The sequence below is a fragment of the Toxorhynchites rutilus genome, chromosome 2 (assembly GCF_029784135.1).
Source record: "Toxorhynchites rutilus septentrionalis strain SRP chromosome 2, ASM2978413v1, whole genome shotgun sequence".
In the NCBI taxonomy this organism is placed as follows: Eukaryota; Metazoa; Arthropoda; class Insecta; order Diptera; family Culicidae; genus Toxorhynchites; species Toxorhynchites rutilus.
The window spans coordinates 20,738,553-20,754,972 of record NC_073745.1 but is presented as its reverse complement, the minus strand read 5'-3'; the positions used below and the strand labels follow the sequence as shown (position 1 = coordinate 20,754,972).

General features: G+C 39.6%; 1 protein-coding gene across 2 annotated transcripts in view; it reads left to right on the top strand.

Annotated features, from left to right (window-relative positions):
• The first annotated feature begins 2,465 nt into the window (after positions 1-2,465).
• The window catches only part of LOC129764307 (sodium-dependent transporter bedraggled), a 289,063-nt gene continuing 275,108 nt past the window's right edge, over positions 2,466-16,420 (top strand). The window contains exon 1 of one of the 2 annotated variants that reach the window (XM_055763266.1): positions 2,466-3,714. The gene's annotated coding sequence lies outside the window, so the exon portion shown is untranslated. The remainder of the gene's footprint in view (positions 3,715-16,420) is intronic. The other variant, XM_055763267.1, reaches the window with a different exon arrangement.

Genomic DNA, 16,420 nt, shown 5'->3' with positions numbered 1-16,420 from the left:
GGTACTGGTGCAACAAGTATATATTCTACTGTAGCCGAGTCTATGTCAATTGCGAAAAAGGCCACCGGAATAGCGTTCGAGGTAAATTTTCAATGCATTGACATGAAACAAATTGCGACATACGATAGGGCTAGTGTATTGTTCTGCGAGGGCGATAATCAATCATCAATCAATTATCGATAATTGATTTTACAATAAAAAAAAAACATTTCAGGGCGATCAAACCATTCTACTAAACAGTTATTTTTAAAATTTCACAGCATTATAAAATAATATCCGTAGTTATAAACATATATAAAATAACAGCGTAGTTCTACGTCAACAATGCGGTCGTGTATTGGACATAACCTAATATCATTTTTTTTTTGCATCGATCTCAATGAAGTGCCGCTGCTGTAAGGGCAGTAATTAGTTTACAGAAATTATTCAATAGAGACAAGTGTTAAACTGTCTAGAATCAGAACTAAAATATGATTTAGTAGTAGATGGTGGTTATAAAAGTGTTCCTGCGTTCCAAACAAAAAAAAATCGAATCAGAACTACGTAAAAATTATAATATGCTCTGGACATTTCCAAGTTAATTATAATATTACGGAAGCATGCTTTCTTGAATTTAAATTTTACCTTTGATTTCTACAGGCCATTGAACGTGGATTTCTCTCCACAATCCAGAACATGACACCTCACGGCCGTATGCGCAAGGTTTCATTCATAATTCTCGAGCGTTTCGTGCAAAAAACTAACCGTTAATCGTATTCATTCCGTGGACCGTAAATTTTGAAACTCTTCTTCTAAAGGGTGTGTCACATCAAATTGCATCACGGAAAAAACGCTGTAGAAATTTAATTTTTAGGAATTATATCTTCAGCTTTCGTTTTAAAATCAGATAAGAGTGTATAGATCACGTTGGCCATGCTTCACTGTCAATTTTTCGTAAATTTGGAAAAATGTCGTCGAACGAAAAAGAGCGTCGTGAATTAATCCTGTGCACTCATTTCGAAAATCCGGAGTTGTCACATCAGGACATCGGTAAGATGCTGGGAATCGTCCAATCCACGGTCAGCAGAGTACTAAAACGATACTTCGAGAACCTAACCATCGACCGGAAGGTGAAGAACGGCAAAAATGGATGCTCCGTCAGTGAAAAAGATCACAAGCGCGTAGTTAAGCAGTTTAGACGTGATCCGAAAAGTTCGGTCCGGGATGTCACCAATAAGCTGAATTTGTCAAGTTAATTCGTCCAGCGGACCAAGCAGCGGGAGGGCCTGCGTACATACAAGGTTCAGAAGGCTCCTAACCGCGACGAAAGGCAAAACATGGTGTGGAAGACGCGAGCCCGGAAGCTGTACACCGAAATGCTGACGAAGCCGCATTGCCTGGTAATGGACGACGAAACCTACGTCAAAGCGGACTTTCGTCAGCTGCCGGGCCTGTTGTTCTTCTCCGCAGAGGACAAATTCAGCGTTCCGGAGGAGATTCGCAAGCAGAAACTGTCCAAGTTTGCCAAAAAGTACATGGTGTGGCAAGCGATCTGCTCTTGCGGAAAGCGGAGCGCCCCCTTCGTGATGACCGGCACGGTAAACGGGCAGGTTTACCTTAAGGAGTGCCTACAGAAGCGCTTACTACCACTATTGAAGAAGCATGAGGGCCCGACCATCTTCTGGCCGGATCTCGCTTCTTGCCACTATTCAAAGGACGTGTTGGAGTGGTACGAAGCCAACGGGGTAACCTTCGTGTCAAAGGAAATGAACCCGCCCAACGCGCCGGAGCTTCGCCCAATATAGAAATATTGGGCGATTATGAAGCAGGCCCTCCGGAAGAACCCAAAAGTTGTCAAATCGGAGGCGGACTTCAAGAGAAAATGGATTTCTGTTCAAAAAAAACTACAACCTGACGTTGTACAGAACCTTATGGACGGGGTAAAGAGGAAGGTGCGAGCATACGGGCTTGGGCTCGAAGTATGGATAAAAAGAAAATGCCAAAAGTTGTTTAATAGTTTTTATTTTACTGTCTAAAATTTTCAAATGGATCGGTCTACTGGCCGAATTTCTACAGCGTTTTTTCCGTGATGCAATTTGATGTGACACACCCTTTATCCAATTAAGTGTGGCACAATAATTCCACTCACTTTTAACTAGCTAATTAGCATATCTTCTCGCTGCATCGTGTTCTCTAGTCATTTCCCACTAGACCCGAACCGTACCATTTTAGCAAAAACGAAAATCCGAGAGAATCAAAACATAGCGAGAGAAGGCACCCTTTCGGCTTAGCTAATCCGATTTTTGTTTTCCCTAATCCTCTTCTAGTGCACACACAAACACATCAACGAGTCTAGCCGATGATGCAGCATAAGGCATGAGACGATCGCTTCCCCTGTCGGAAAGTGAGCAACAAAACATCGCCGCCAGCCAGCATCGGAGGCGTATGCGTACGGGAAATGCATCGCACAAAGTGAGTAGTGCACTTGTGCGATGCAGCCATCGTCATCATCGCCCCCATAATCGTAACTGCAATATGATCGCGACCGAAACTCCAAATGCGTGCGTGTGCTGCGGCAGTGGTGGTAGTGGTCGAGTCGCGAGTCGCTTCTGTCGAAATGGTGAATGGTTGGTTCCACATGCGTTGTGCACACAGCTGTCGTTGTATGGGTGAAGCATGTAGCGGCGGACTTACTGCAGACTGCCAAACGAGCAAGAGGAAGCCGAAAAAAACCAGTCCCAGTCAGTCACTCCACTTCCAGCAGCAGGCAGCAGTTCTATGGTTTAAGGCCTCGCAAGCGTTCACGTCTTCGGCTCGTCGGTGGTGCGTTTTCTCAGGTGTTTTTGTGTGCAGGATTACGGGTCGAGATTGACTTCTTGAAGATTCTTTAGTGACCTCGCATTTCTGTTGGAAAGCGCATTCTCTGTGATTTGGCGAAGAAGTGATCTTTGTAATGGAATTCCCGCCCCGCATAGTGTCATCGTGGAGAAGTAAAAATCGTGTTCTTTTGTGCTAAGATAGTCGAAGAGTGCAGCACCTATACATACACACACAGTGAACTGTAGCGAAGTGTTGCTAAAAATGAAACGTGATATTAAGTAATAACAGCAGCAGCAACAACAACAAGATACCTAAGCCCCAGACTAGAAGATCGATCTTGTCAGCGCGAGTAAGCGCAGCAAGCAAGCAACTGAATATCAACGACCTTTCCGTTCGCATACAACAACAACAGCATCGCCAGTAGCTCAGTACTAAGCTGATGGATTAATCCAAAGCGATCGATGCTGCTTAAGCACAGTGATTTGATTCACCTGAAAGCAGGTTTTCTCTGCTTCGGTTTTACCTCTTGCATCCAGGAGTTCGTAAGAACCAAAATTCATTCATTTTGGATAAACCGAATCAAATGATCACCTTCGGTTGATTTGTGAAAAAGTGTTAAGAAAATTTGCATCAAAAAGAGTGATGAAAGAGTGTTCAGTGTAGATATAAGTGTTCTAGAGCCTTTTCTGAAAATAGAAGATCCCAGTATTTTCATCAATACATTTGAAATTGATGTTCGGTGCTCCCACTACTCGTGAGGTCTGCTTCCACTGCCGCATTTGAAGGAGAGCACGGGTTTGCTTTTATTGAGATTATAGGTCAACATCCCGCCTTGTCGACTCGTTAAAGCGCTGCAATGCAATGATACGTCGTGAGCCGCACAATTGAACTGCAGCTGAGTTGGAATCAGATATTGTGAGTACCCTCGCCTATCATATGATTATTTTTTTGCTCGATAGACTAAGGGGCAGTTAAAAGAAATTGAAAACATAAAAAAATCATCGAATAAAATGCTTTTCAAATGAAGCGAATAAGAATCAAACTTCGGACACTAAATCAAGTCACAGATTGAATTCAATTCAAATTTCGGACACTTTATTTTGTAATTTTTTGGACGAAAATTACATTACATTTGATTATATTTTATAGTCAACTGCGAAACACTTACCAAGCAATCACAGTAAACTGTTAACGATGATGAAAACTGATGAAACACGGGAGAAATTTGAATAGTTATGAACGGGTAAATTCTACGTGCTCACGCTAAGCAAACATCAAACACAAACGATAATGAGTACTGTTGTCAGATTTTTGCCGATTATGTTATAATTCTAACGTAGTTAGAATTATGAAAGGATAGTGAAACCAAGGGATCACTCTGAAGAAGCAATTGTGATATTAATTTTATAGTTATATCATCAGTGCATTAAGCATTTCAAGATATTAGAACAAAGTGTCCGAAATATGATTGATGTTGTCCGAAATATGATTCAGAACTTTAAACTTGAAAGCTCATTCGCCTCTAGTATCTGTAATGACGATTTTTCCAGGTTCCTCAGTTTAGAAGTACGTGTTAGGGAAGCATATTCCGATTTAAACAAAGGCAAGGGAGTACAAAAGTTCTCGCCGCTCGCATGTATTTGCAATGCCGATTTCCCCAGGCTCCTTGGTTTTGAAGTCTGTGTTGGAGAAACCGTAAATCGGGCCGACCGCATAGTTGACGTAGGATTCCGTTAGGCCATCTGTTGATCTTGGATATGTTTGAAGAATTACATCTTTAAACTTTTTAATAATGATTTGGTTTTGATGTCTCTGTTAGGGAACACATTTCGGTAGGAACAAAAGTTCCCCCTCCTTCATGCGATACATCACTCCAATAGCAAACACTCCTATTAGCTAATAGGTTTATGATTATAATTAGTACGTAAGCGTAATTAGGGTTCTGTATACCTGTTGATATGTTGAATTAAAATAAAATGAAAAATGTATTTGCAATGCCGATTTCCCCCAGGAAGCATGGTTTTGATGTCTCTGTTAGGGAACACATTTCGGTGGGAGCAAAAGCTCCCCCTACTTTCATGTTTTCGCAAAGACGATTTCCCCCAGACAGTTTGGTTTTGATATCTCTGTTAGGGAACACATTTTGATGGGAACAAAAGCTCCCCCTACTTTCGTGTATTTTCAATTCCGATTTCCCCCAGGCAGCTTGGTTTTGATGTCTCTGTTAGGGACTCGCCGCATGTGTCGTCAATTTCGACCAATCAGAAGTGAGTATTTCCGTTGGGATAGGGGTTGAGATTTTTCAATTGTTCGATAGTTAGTTTCATGGCATATATTAGGCTGTCAAAAAAGTCCTGCGATATTTCCGCGAGGTGTCGTAAGCGCGTAGTTCTAGTTGTATTCATTGTATCGAGTCATACCAATGAGGTACATATAGAGGTGGAGCAGTAGGCGAAGTATATCTGTATTGGCAAGCAAAATATCGTGTCGTAATTATTTGCATTCAATATGAAATTTATATGGAAGATACAAAACAATGTTGAAAGTACTCACGGTTGCATGATAATTTAAGCCAAAATTCTCATGAAATTATTCAACTGTTGGTTTTTTAACAAATAACAATTGTATCGTGGCTTATTTCGATTATTTATATGGTAAAAAGGTCTAGAGAGCTGTCGTATGCTTAGTTCTCTAAAGCAGTAACATTTTCGGCGAAATTTTGAATAATTGGCGATTATTATCTCACATCATACACACCGACACTGAGAGCCTTCGATACATCCACTTCATAACGTAAAAATGATGAAAATTCGTTTGTTTCTATGAACGTGGGGGAGTGAAAATGGCACATGGAAATATCACTATTATCCGTTTTTTTCCGACGTGATTTCACAAATGTTCACTGCACGCTATCACATTAGCCTTATATTCAGCGGAAACACTAATACAGTTTACGTTTTTAATTGATAAACTACTTCCTGAAAATAGCACTTTCACATGGATGCGGTGAGCAATCAAAGATAAACACAACGACTGACGTCACTATTTGAGGAATAGTTATGGCAGCGCATGCTATGTCGCTCGAAACTCTACCATCTTCATTACCGTTTTTCCAGTACATTGGAGTCATACTATAGCTTGTTGGAAGGGTATTTTTGCGCGCTATAATATAGTTCTTGACAGTGTTTTGTTTGGTTAAGTCGTTCGTGAGTTATAGTGTCGCAAATATGGAGCAAAATAAAGAGAAAATCCGACATATTTTACAGTACTACTATGACAAAGGCAAAAATGCATCTCAAGCTGCCAATAAAATTTGTGCAGTTTATGGACCCGATACAGTTTCCATTTCCACCGCACAATGATGGTTTCAACGTTTTCGTTCTGGTGTAGAGGTCGTCGAAGATGCGCCACGCTCCGAAAGGCCTGTCGTTGAAAATTGCGACAAAATCGCTGAATTAGCCGAGAAAGACCGGCATAGTAACAGCCGTAGCATCGGCCAAGAGCTGGGGATAAGTCATCAAACCGTTATTAACCATTTGAAGAAGCCATCTTTGATAAACAGAGACCGCATTGTCTTCCATCAGGACAACGCCAGGCCACACACTTCTTTGGTGACGCGCCAGAAGCTCCGGGAGCTCGGATGGGAGGTTCTTTTGCATCCGCCGTATAGTCCGGACCTTGCACCAAGTGACTGCCACCTGTTTTTGTCCATGGCGAACGAGCTAGGTAGTCAGAAGTTAGCCACAAAAGAGGTCTGTGAAAATTGGCTATCCGAGTTTTTTGCCAATAAGGAAGCGAGCTCCTATAACAGGGGTATTATGAAGTTGGCATCTCGTTGGGAACAAGTCATCGAACAAAACGGCGCATATTTGACTTAAAACAGATGATTGTAACTAATTTTATGAACAAATGAAAATTCCAAAAAAATACCGCAGGACTTTTTGACAGCCTAATACATTAAACTATATCTACGCAAAATTTCAATTAATTTTACCTAACGGGTCAAAAGTAAATAATATAATAATAAAGCAATTTGAGTGTGTACGGATTCTAATAGGTACAGTCTTTATTGTATCGCCTGGATGGAGACAGGTCATAGTAATAGTCGTCCAAAAGTCTGGCAGACTAACGTCTGACCATAACTCCATCGATTAGTATACTTTCGAGCATCAGGAAATTGTTGGAAAAAATGGTCCTTCGGTGACTCGACCAAAGGAATCTGCCTTCGAAAGCACAATTTGGATTTCGCAAGAAAAAATGTTATAATCAGGTGTCTAGTGCTGCTTAAAACAGATATTTTATTGGCCTTTGCACACAAGGAGCAGCTGCCTTCAGTATTCCTGGCCATTTTGTATAATCTTTGGCTATCAATTTGTTTTTTTTTTAAATCATAATCTGCGTTAACAGCTATGATGGTATTTTTTCGATTCACCGATTTTGTTTGATTGAAAATTTACCTCCGCTTTTCGCGTATCGCATGTGATGTATCATTTGGTGGGTAATTAATTTGCACTTGTGGCCAAATGTGGTCATCGCTTTCACCGGCGGAAAACAGCAGATGATCGCTATCTGCTTTCTCCGAATTGTTTGTAAACATGTAAACATGTTTTCATACTATGATTTGGCAATGATAAGCTGCATTAATTGACGATGAAAATGCCACGCGAAAGCGGGCGGAAGTGAAGCATGGCTATTTGCCGTGCCGGAACTTTGGTGAGTTTCTCCAAGGGGGTATTCTAGTGTTTGAGGCATGATTTTCGGACGTTTTTCGAGGTCTGAATAAAAAAAAATTAATATCCATTATTTCATTACTTGTTTATTCATCTTTTAACAACACAACAAGAACTATAAAAACATATTAAAAATATTCAATATTAATTATTACGAGTACCGGTAAGAGTATTGATGTATTAAATGGGAAAATTCGGAAAATTCAATTCCCATATGTTGTACATGTTACATAGTGACAAGTGTTGTTAGTTCATTTGATGTTTGCGCGGAGATGAGTGAACATGGATTTTAATGTGATAAAACGCAATCCTATATCTTCTTCTATCTACATAAATAAAAATAGAATGTATGAGAGCAAAACTTTAGGAAGGAATTGTCCGATTTAGGGCTGTCTTTATTCTATCCTATTTTGTGTATCAAAAATATATTCCATGTAACAGAGAAACATGTTATTTGCAAGTGGTTAAAGAATCTTGAACGAGAATTGTGTTCGAAAATAAACTGATATTATAATGACGAGTTTTGGTAGAAGTAATAATTTTAAAGGGTCGATTAGAAGATCAATCAATGAACAGTTCTGCTATTGGACCCATGAACGTGCGCTTGATAAGAAAACGTGAATGTTTAAGGGTAACAAAAAATAAATTTTGCATGGGACGATTTTTATTTAATTCTGTTTCGGTAATATTTTCGAGGATTCTAGAATAACCCAAGAGAAAGTGATGTTTTAGAAGCCGGCTTCCTCGAACTAATTGATCCAAGAGTGTAGATTTTCTAATTTCTAGTGATTCGGGAGAAAACTCGTTGATTCGAAAAAGGTAGCAATCAAGAGGGATTACGCGTGCATTTTTGGAAGGAAAAATATTGCTGCACTGAAGATGTGCTATCTATAATATAACACCTTCAAATTACCACTGATTCCGGACGATGCAATTATTTTTTATGTTAGAGCGATTCATTCCTGGAGAGAGCATCAAAATTGGATTGCCTCATATTCTTATACCCAATATAATGGAAACATTGACTGCAAGGAAGGAATTCTTGGAAGTTGGTTGCTATAAAGATTTTCTATGATAACAATCGGCAATCGGCAACATGGAAGATCGATTGTTTGGTTGGAATAAAGCACAAGACATTTATATGAATAAAAAATCGGTAACGGTATAACTAGGATTTCCTGCCGTAGATGACACCGGCAACACTGTCTTAATTCTATTCACAAATCCACTGTACGCGTTTTTCTTCTTCAACAAATAAACGGAAGATGCAAAAAAACCGGATCAATAATAGCCCCGGTGATAAACCGAAATAAATGATTCGCTTTACCGCAAAATCATGAGCGCGCAAAAGCGCAAAAAGTGAAAGCATAATCAATGGTATTTGAATTTCACCACAGTCGAACAACAACCGTTGCTTCCAATTACCACAACCTCACAGGAGGACGAATGAGCGATTGAGTTTGATGGGGTTCATAAAAAAATAAAAAATAAATCGATCATTCCGATCGGTCGGTATCTATGCCAAATCGATTATGGTCGAATAGGTTTGTGGATTTCGTTTAAATGTTTGGGGAAGCAATTGCAACCGGGAAAAGGTAAAACGGTCCAATCCGTTAGCTCTTGTTAGGAGCATCGGTTAGATAGCAAATCTTCGAGAACTGAAACTGGGTTCGTCGCAATTATTTTGACTAACGCTGAAAGAAGCACAGTTCCCTGCACTTTAACGAGATCATTACCTGGCATAATTAATGCCGTTTGCCTGACTTTGAGTTTAACCTTTTCCTAGAACCCATCCATCAGCAGCTAAAGATCATGACCGACCGTATGTGCGGCATCATAGTAGTGTGACTCTAAAAACTCATGAAGTTGCACTCTCTTCCGTGGAACGAAAACAAAAACAATTATACACCGAAACTCTGAAGGTTGTTGTATTCTCAAGCAAGTTTTGCGTCTAGTCTCAACCACTTGAGTCTACCTTACTTAAAGGCGTGTGTAAGTGTTTGTCGGTTAGTTTCTACCTTTGGGTTTCTTGTAGTTGTACACCACCAACACGCGGTCTTCAGTGGTTTCATAGCGTAATGATATAATCGGCGTTATTCTGCGGCAGACCATTTTATCCGATGGGTCGTGGTTCCGGTAGACTGTTTGGTTGTTAATTAGTTTAGAAGAAAAATATCGCAATGCCTTACGCCGCGTGCTGCTTCGTCGTTTAATTCACTTAGAGCGTGGCCTCCGGAGTACTCCGGAGCACACACACTCACCTTCCGGTATATTATGTTCCATGTTTCTGCATAGTTTCGCCGCTGGTGGAGAGAGGTGCATTGAAGAACGAATCGGAAGCTAATGTTCACCTCGCCGGCTTCGGTTACGTGGTTATGTAATTGGAAACCGTTCGTTCGACCGATTTTCATTTAGTTTTTTTTCCGCATTGATGCAGTTTTACGAAATTGGAAATCACTCATATAAAGCTTTTAATCCCCGCTACCTGTCGTCCTCGCGAACGTTTCCCGAAGCCTCGAAACAAGTCCAAACGATGAATTGCTCGAGCCCCCCGGCCCAGAAAATTGTTTTCTTTCGCCGACCATATTTTTATGTTCGCCTCACCTCCATCTGGCCTAGCTATCAATTTCCTACCGGCGTTGTAAACTCCTGCTAACTGCCGACATACAGTGACCCGCGACGAAAAAAAATCACCTGAATTCATAAACTTTTTTAAATGATTAAAAATGTGAGGATGACGAAGAAGGTAACCTTTCGAATAGTAGTTCATATCGACCGTTATTGAACAGCATTGAATAAATGCAATTTTTCGAGTTTTATGCAAATTTGGTGATTTTTGGTTAAAACAGGTATGACATGGAAAAAACGCGCTCCTAGTTATTGGTTTACTTTCGATTTGAGCTGTGCTTCAGTTGTTTATCGTTGAAAAGAGTATTGGAACTTGAAGAAATCATGACTGGTAAACATTTTTTTATTCCCATTCGAAATATGGTGGTAAAAGACAGTAAGGACAAGTAAGGACAATCACAATGGAAAACCGCTGCAAAATATAGTATCAGTCGTGGTGCTGTACAGGAAATTTGAGCAAAGTACCAGAAAATCAGATCTGTGGCTGACAGAACGCGTAGAGGAGGTGTGCGTAAAACAGACCGTCGCACAGTGCGTTAAACCGTAGACAAAAATCAATTTTTATACTTTTTTTTCGGGCGTCCAATGCACAATGCACTTGTTTGTTTTGTTGACCCGATCCGGGCTTTCGGATTTAAAGAGTACTCTACTCTACGACATTAGGACTAAGACTAATTTATTTACAGATTTGCTACAACGTTCAACCTTTTCTTCTCTTGCCACGCCAACATGCTTATCTCCGTCTCCTCCGTTGTTGTGGTATTGCGCTTCTGTTTGTGTTCCTCCAGTTTTCATCTTCATCGGTTTGTTTAGGATTCCTCCATTCTCGCTTTCGTCGTCGGAGTCCTTATCGCTGCTGCTTAGATTGTTGTTGGCTATCTGCAATCTTTGGCCTATCTCATGATCCTTGTCATGAATGCTTATACTTATATTCTAGTGTATTGGTATTGGTGACTTCTATACACTGCATGATTCTCATATGTGTGTGCAAGCGCTGAGCGTAAGCCAAAGGTTTTGTATTTTTCAAGTGTCAAGTTTAAACTCGAGACATTTCAGATCATCTTCGATCATCGTTAATCCCTAATATTTTCGCTTCAAAATATAACCATATCAATTCTTCAAGAATGTTTTCACTGATGGTTCAAGAATCAACGGATCCACTGGTTTTGGTATCTTCATTGAACATTACACTAGCTTTCATAAACTTGAAGACCCTTGTTCAGTGTATGTTGCCGAACTGGCTGCAATATATCATGCAATTAAGACCATTGAGTCCTTACCACCTGATCACTATTTTATTTTCTCGGATAGTCTTAGCAGTATACAAGCCATTCAATCCTTGAAACAACAGACGAAAGCATCATATTTTCTTATCGAAATTAGGAATGCATTGAATTCTCTTGTTGATAAAAGTATTCGAATCACTTTCATTTGGATTCCTTCCCATTGCTCTATTCCTAGTAATGAGAAAGCGGATACACTCGCAAAGATGGGTTGTATGCAGGTCACAGTTTTTGAAAGACAAATAGCGTATCGGGAATTCTTCTCCATTTCCCGACAGCAGTCGCTCACCAGTTGGCAAAACCAATGGAACAGAGATGAGCTTGGGAGATGGCTATACTCTATTATCCCCAAAGTTTCAACGAAGGCCTGGTTTAAAGGGTTAGATCTTGACAGAAATTTTATTAGAACTATGTCCAGATTGATGTCCAATCATTCCGCGCTAAATGCGCATCTCTTCCGCATAGGTCTTGCTACTAACAATTTATGCAATTGTGGTCAAGGATATCATGACATCGAGCACGTTGTTTGGTCATGTAATGAATTTTGCAATGAAAGAATTAAACTGGTTGCCGATTTAGAGGCTCAAGGAGTACACTCACGCAGGCAAATTCGCAATATCTTAGCTACTCGCGACCCTAATTTTATGTTCCCCATATATGTCTTCCTAAGAAGCGCTAATGTTATTATTTAGGTCACATCTCCTACTCCCACTGTCCATTCTCCCTTCCTTTCCTATTACACAAGCAGAACTTAGTACCCGTTGAGATAAGATCATTACAGGAGCTATTAACATAACAAGGAGGCACTCACTGCCAAAGGATACCGTTGCTACATCAACTGGCGATGTAGTTGTTACGACCCACCACAGGCACTGTTCAAGACAAGGATAATACCGACGAGGCAACGAAGGAATAAATTGTATTTTTTTTATATTGCACTGTAGTTTTAGCTAATTAGAAATTAGAGAAGTTAATAATTATGTAGTTATAATATATTCAAATAGTTTTAAAATGTATTGCTTGATGGTGGCTCTTTATCCACTTGAGCCTAATTAAATCAATAATGAAAAAAAAAGTGTCAAGTTTCTATAAGACCAGATACATTTTCCGTTGTTTTGATCAATAAATCTGGAAAATGCCGAAGGGAAATGTGCTCACGGAGAGAGAAAAAAGACAAATCGATGAAATGCACCAATAAAATGTTGGTATCAGAGAAATTGCTCGTTGGATAGGACGAACCCATCAAGTAGTGCTCAGGTTCGAATACCTCAAAATCGCTTATGCAAATAAAGCAATATTTCAATTTAAATGTTACTTGGGTGACAATTCGTCAAGTTTTGGTAAAAAATCCTCACATAAAGAGGATTTGAAAGGTTAAAGCTCCTCATTTTACACCATCTCACATCGGGAGACGTCTGAGTTTTGCCAAAGCTCAGATGAACCGACAGTGGGACATGGTATACTGTGACAAAGAATGTTTCAAAAAGAATATATTTTGCTATATACCATAACGAAAAGTTCTTCAATGTATAGGTTATCCTCACTGACGAAAAAAGGTCTATTAGGATGGTTCTGATGGTTTCAACGGGTACTGGTGTGATTTACGGAAGAAGAAACATTATTTTTCAAACCAGGAATTCCAGTGAAGGTTCGTGCATGGTTTGGGCGGGATTCGGTGCAACCGGAAAGCTCAAGATAGCTTTTAGGATTACATACATGTTCTGGAATCCTTTCTCTACCGTTTTTGCGTGGATATCGTCACAAAAAATCATATTCCAGCAAAACAATGCTTCTATTCATACCAGCGAGGAACTAAGTAATGGATTAAGGAAGGAAGGAAGGTATTGAATTAAAGAGACTTTAAACTCTGAGAGTTCATTCGTCTCTATGGATTAAGGACCAAAAATTTAATTTTTTGGGCTGGCCGGCTTGAATCTGTTGAAAATCTTAGGGGGATCCTTGTACGCAGAATCTACACTGAGGGAAAACGGTACACCACGATTGAAGAGCTCAGAGTCGCAATTTCAGTAAAATGGAAAAATATTGAGAAATCCGTTCAGCAGCATTTGATAAACAGTATTCCAACACGAATTTTCCAAGTTATTAGCCGAAATGGCAATGTTGCCAATTATTGCCATGTAGATCAGCCGATCGTTTCGAGTTTTTCATTGATAATACTTATGAATTTTGAAATGGTCTTATAGAAACTGGACAGTTGAAATTATCACATTTAAGCACAATTAATAAACAAACAATTCTTTTGAACGAAATTGACGTTAAATATACTTTATTCTAAGGATTCAACAATGTAGGAATGTATCTTGTTCAAATTCTAACTGTTTGTGTTGCAACGAAACAGAATCAGGGTGGTCTTATAGAAGTTGGGTCCTTAAATGTTTGTAGTTAATTTGCCTTCAGCCCTGAGAAGGGTCCTCGGTGACAACCCAATCTAAACTTTTTCTCCACCTGCCTTGATTAAGGCACTTCATTGTCGTTCGACGTTCTTCAGCAAACCGTGTCTGTTTCAGCAAACATCAACCGACGATTCTGAAGTGGATTTCCGAGCACCCGTTTATATGTAGATTTGTGATTTCATTAGCCTGTTTTCAAAGCATTTTGTAAACTATCGAAACAAGTTTTCTGGTCAATAATTAGTGTGCATATAACTCATAGATATTTTATCTTTTTAATAAAATGATTATAATTCACTTGGTTTAGCTGAAAAAAAAATATTAACATCCAAAGAGGAATCGATTTCTCCTCGAAAATACCCACAACAAATAATACCCCCCTCCCCACCAGTTAGAATCATCGATCTATTGTGGCATTCGTCAACAAATGATATTCAAACTGCTGTTTTCATCAAACAATATGGTTTCTTTGATATAGTGGAATCAGAGATCGAAATGCTCGCCGATTTGAGAGAAAAAACATCCTTTTTCATTCACAGGGAAAAAAACGCAATGCAGAGTTTTATTTTTCGGCGAGTTATGATTAGCCAAAAAAAATTAAAAATGGTTTCGTTTTCAGTGACTTCTTGAGGCCGTTAATGGTTTTTCACTTCTTCAGCACAGCTGAAAACATTCAGAGCAAGTGAGGTGCCAGTCACATTATCTATCAAGAATATAAACTCAGTCTGAAAATTACAATCTGAATGCCAAAAATATGAAATTCGAAAACATGTGAAATTCAAACATTTAAAATTCAAGAATTAAACATTCAAAACTTTAAAATCCTACAATATAAATTCAAAAATCAAAAACTTAAAAAATCGGAAGGTGTGATTCCTAGATTATGCCCTGAAATCGTTTGGAGAGGTTCTCTCGATTGCATTCTCGGGTTTCCCGTGGAAGGCTATCCGACATCGCAATTAGATTGCTAATCGCGACGGCGAGGGATGTCTGCGGGGGATCTGGGGGGACCAGGAGGGCTCCTCTGGAACCAATAGGATCGGTGCAAAAGCGTACACGCGTTGAATAATAGAATATATCGCCGGGAGGATTGTTACTAGAGTTACGAGCGTCGCTTCGCGGTGAGGGCAAGAAGATTTGTATGCAAGGTTATATACACTTCATCTCGTTTTCACCGTGAGGTGATGTTCGTGATCAGGCTTAGAGTAGGTCTGATGAATGATGGAACATATCGCCGGATCGGTTGGCCTTGGAGGAGCTTTCTCGGTCCTTCTCAGGTTTCCCACTATTGAATTTCCGCCAAAGCGGTTGAATTTCGATGAAAAGTAAATGCGATGAATAGTAGAATATATTAACATAATATATCATATAAAATGTATCAATTTTACTGGTTTCCTACTCAGGATTCCTAAAGATAATCTCTGCCACATGTTGTAACACATGATATTTTCGTATTTTTGTTTTGTCGAGAGGTCAATTGTTCGCATTTACATAATCACATCACTTACCGCAGTGAATCCTGATTTTTCTTAACCATTCCCACAAACAACTATTCCTTCCATGATATTCGCTAGTGAACCACGCTATAGAGGCGACTCTTCTGGCCTTCGGGCGGCGAATATCATACTAACATTCCTTCCCTTCCCCTGGTGACTCGCTCGAATCACCGAAAATTGCACAACGAGAATGATTTGCTAGTCCCAAGCGTCATTCTGTGTGTTCTTTGTGCAATTTGGTTGGTTCAGGTCAATCACGGAGAGCAACTACGAATTGTACAGTCTATCCAAGCCCAAGCTCAAGCTCAAGCTCTTCAATACAGCTGAAAACCATTGCACGAAAACATACGGTAACATTGGTTTTCATCAGAAGTGAACATGAGATGGGTTAATATTTGTACAATTCAGACACTGCCCAAATGCAACTCGTTTAGACACTGTCTAAACAGGATAACGTTGGTAAAGTAAACTTTGATTTTTCGCTCTAAATGAGAGACGAAAAATAATTCTCGTTGAACTTCAGAGAGAAAGAGATCTTCCCACATATCACATATCGGTGAAAATGAAGAGACGAATACTGCGTTTTTCGCTAAATGCACTTCACTTCGATTATTTACAACGCTGTAATCACTGGTATAGATGTAAATTTCATCATCTCACATTATGAGAATTATATCCAGTAAATTTATATTACGAAATACCAAGCATTATTGCTGGAAACAAGGTAACTCTACTCAGCTCTTTATAGCTGGTACTGCATGCCTTTGACTGCACACAAGCTGTCGATCCTCAGTGCCAACATTATTTCAGTGTTCGACCTACCCATTGGAGATCTTCCTGGTGAGGCGTTGGAAGCTACCCATAAAATCATCAGGAAAACCCGTTTAAATCACACGAGGAAACCATCTCGAGCCAACTTAAACGAAGATCTGCTAAGATCATTGCTGTTAAACTCCGATTCCTCAATATCCCTGGAGCGATGATGATCGTCAACTTCTAAGTGTCAGAAGGATGACGAAGAATTATCTCAGTATTTCCGTGAAGCTGAGAACGAGAACGAAATTTTTAAAGGC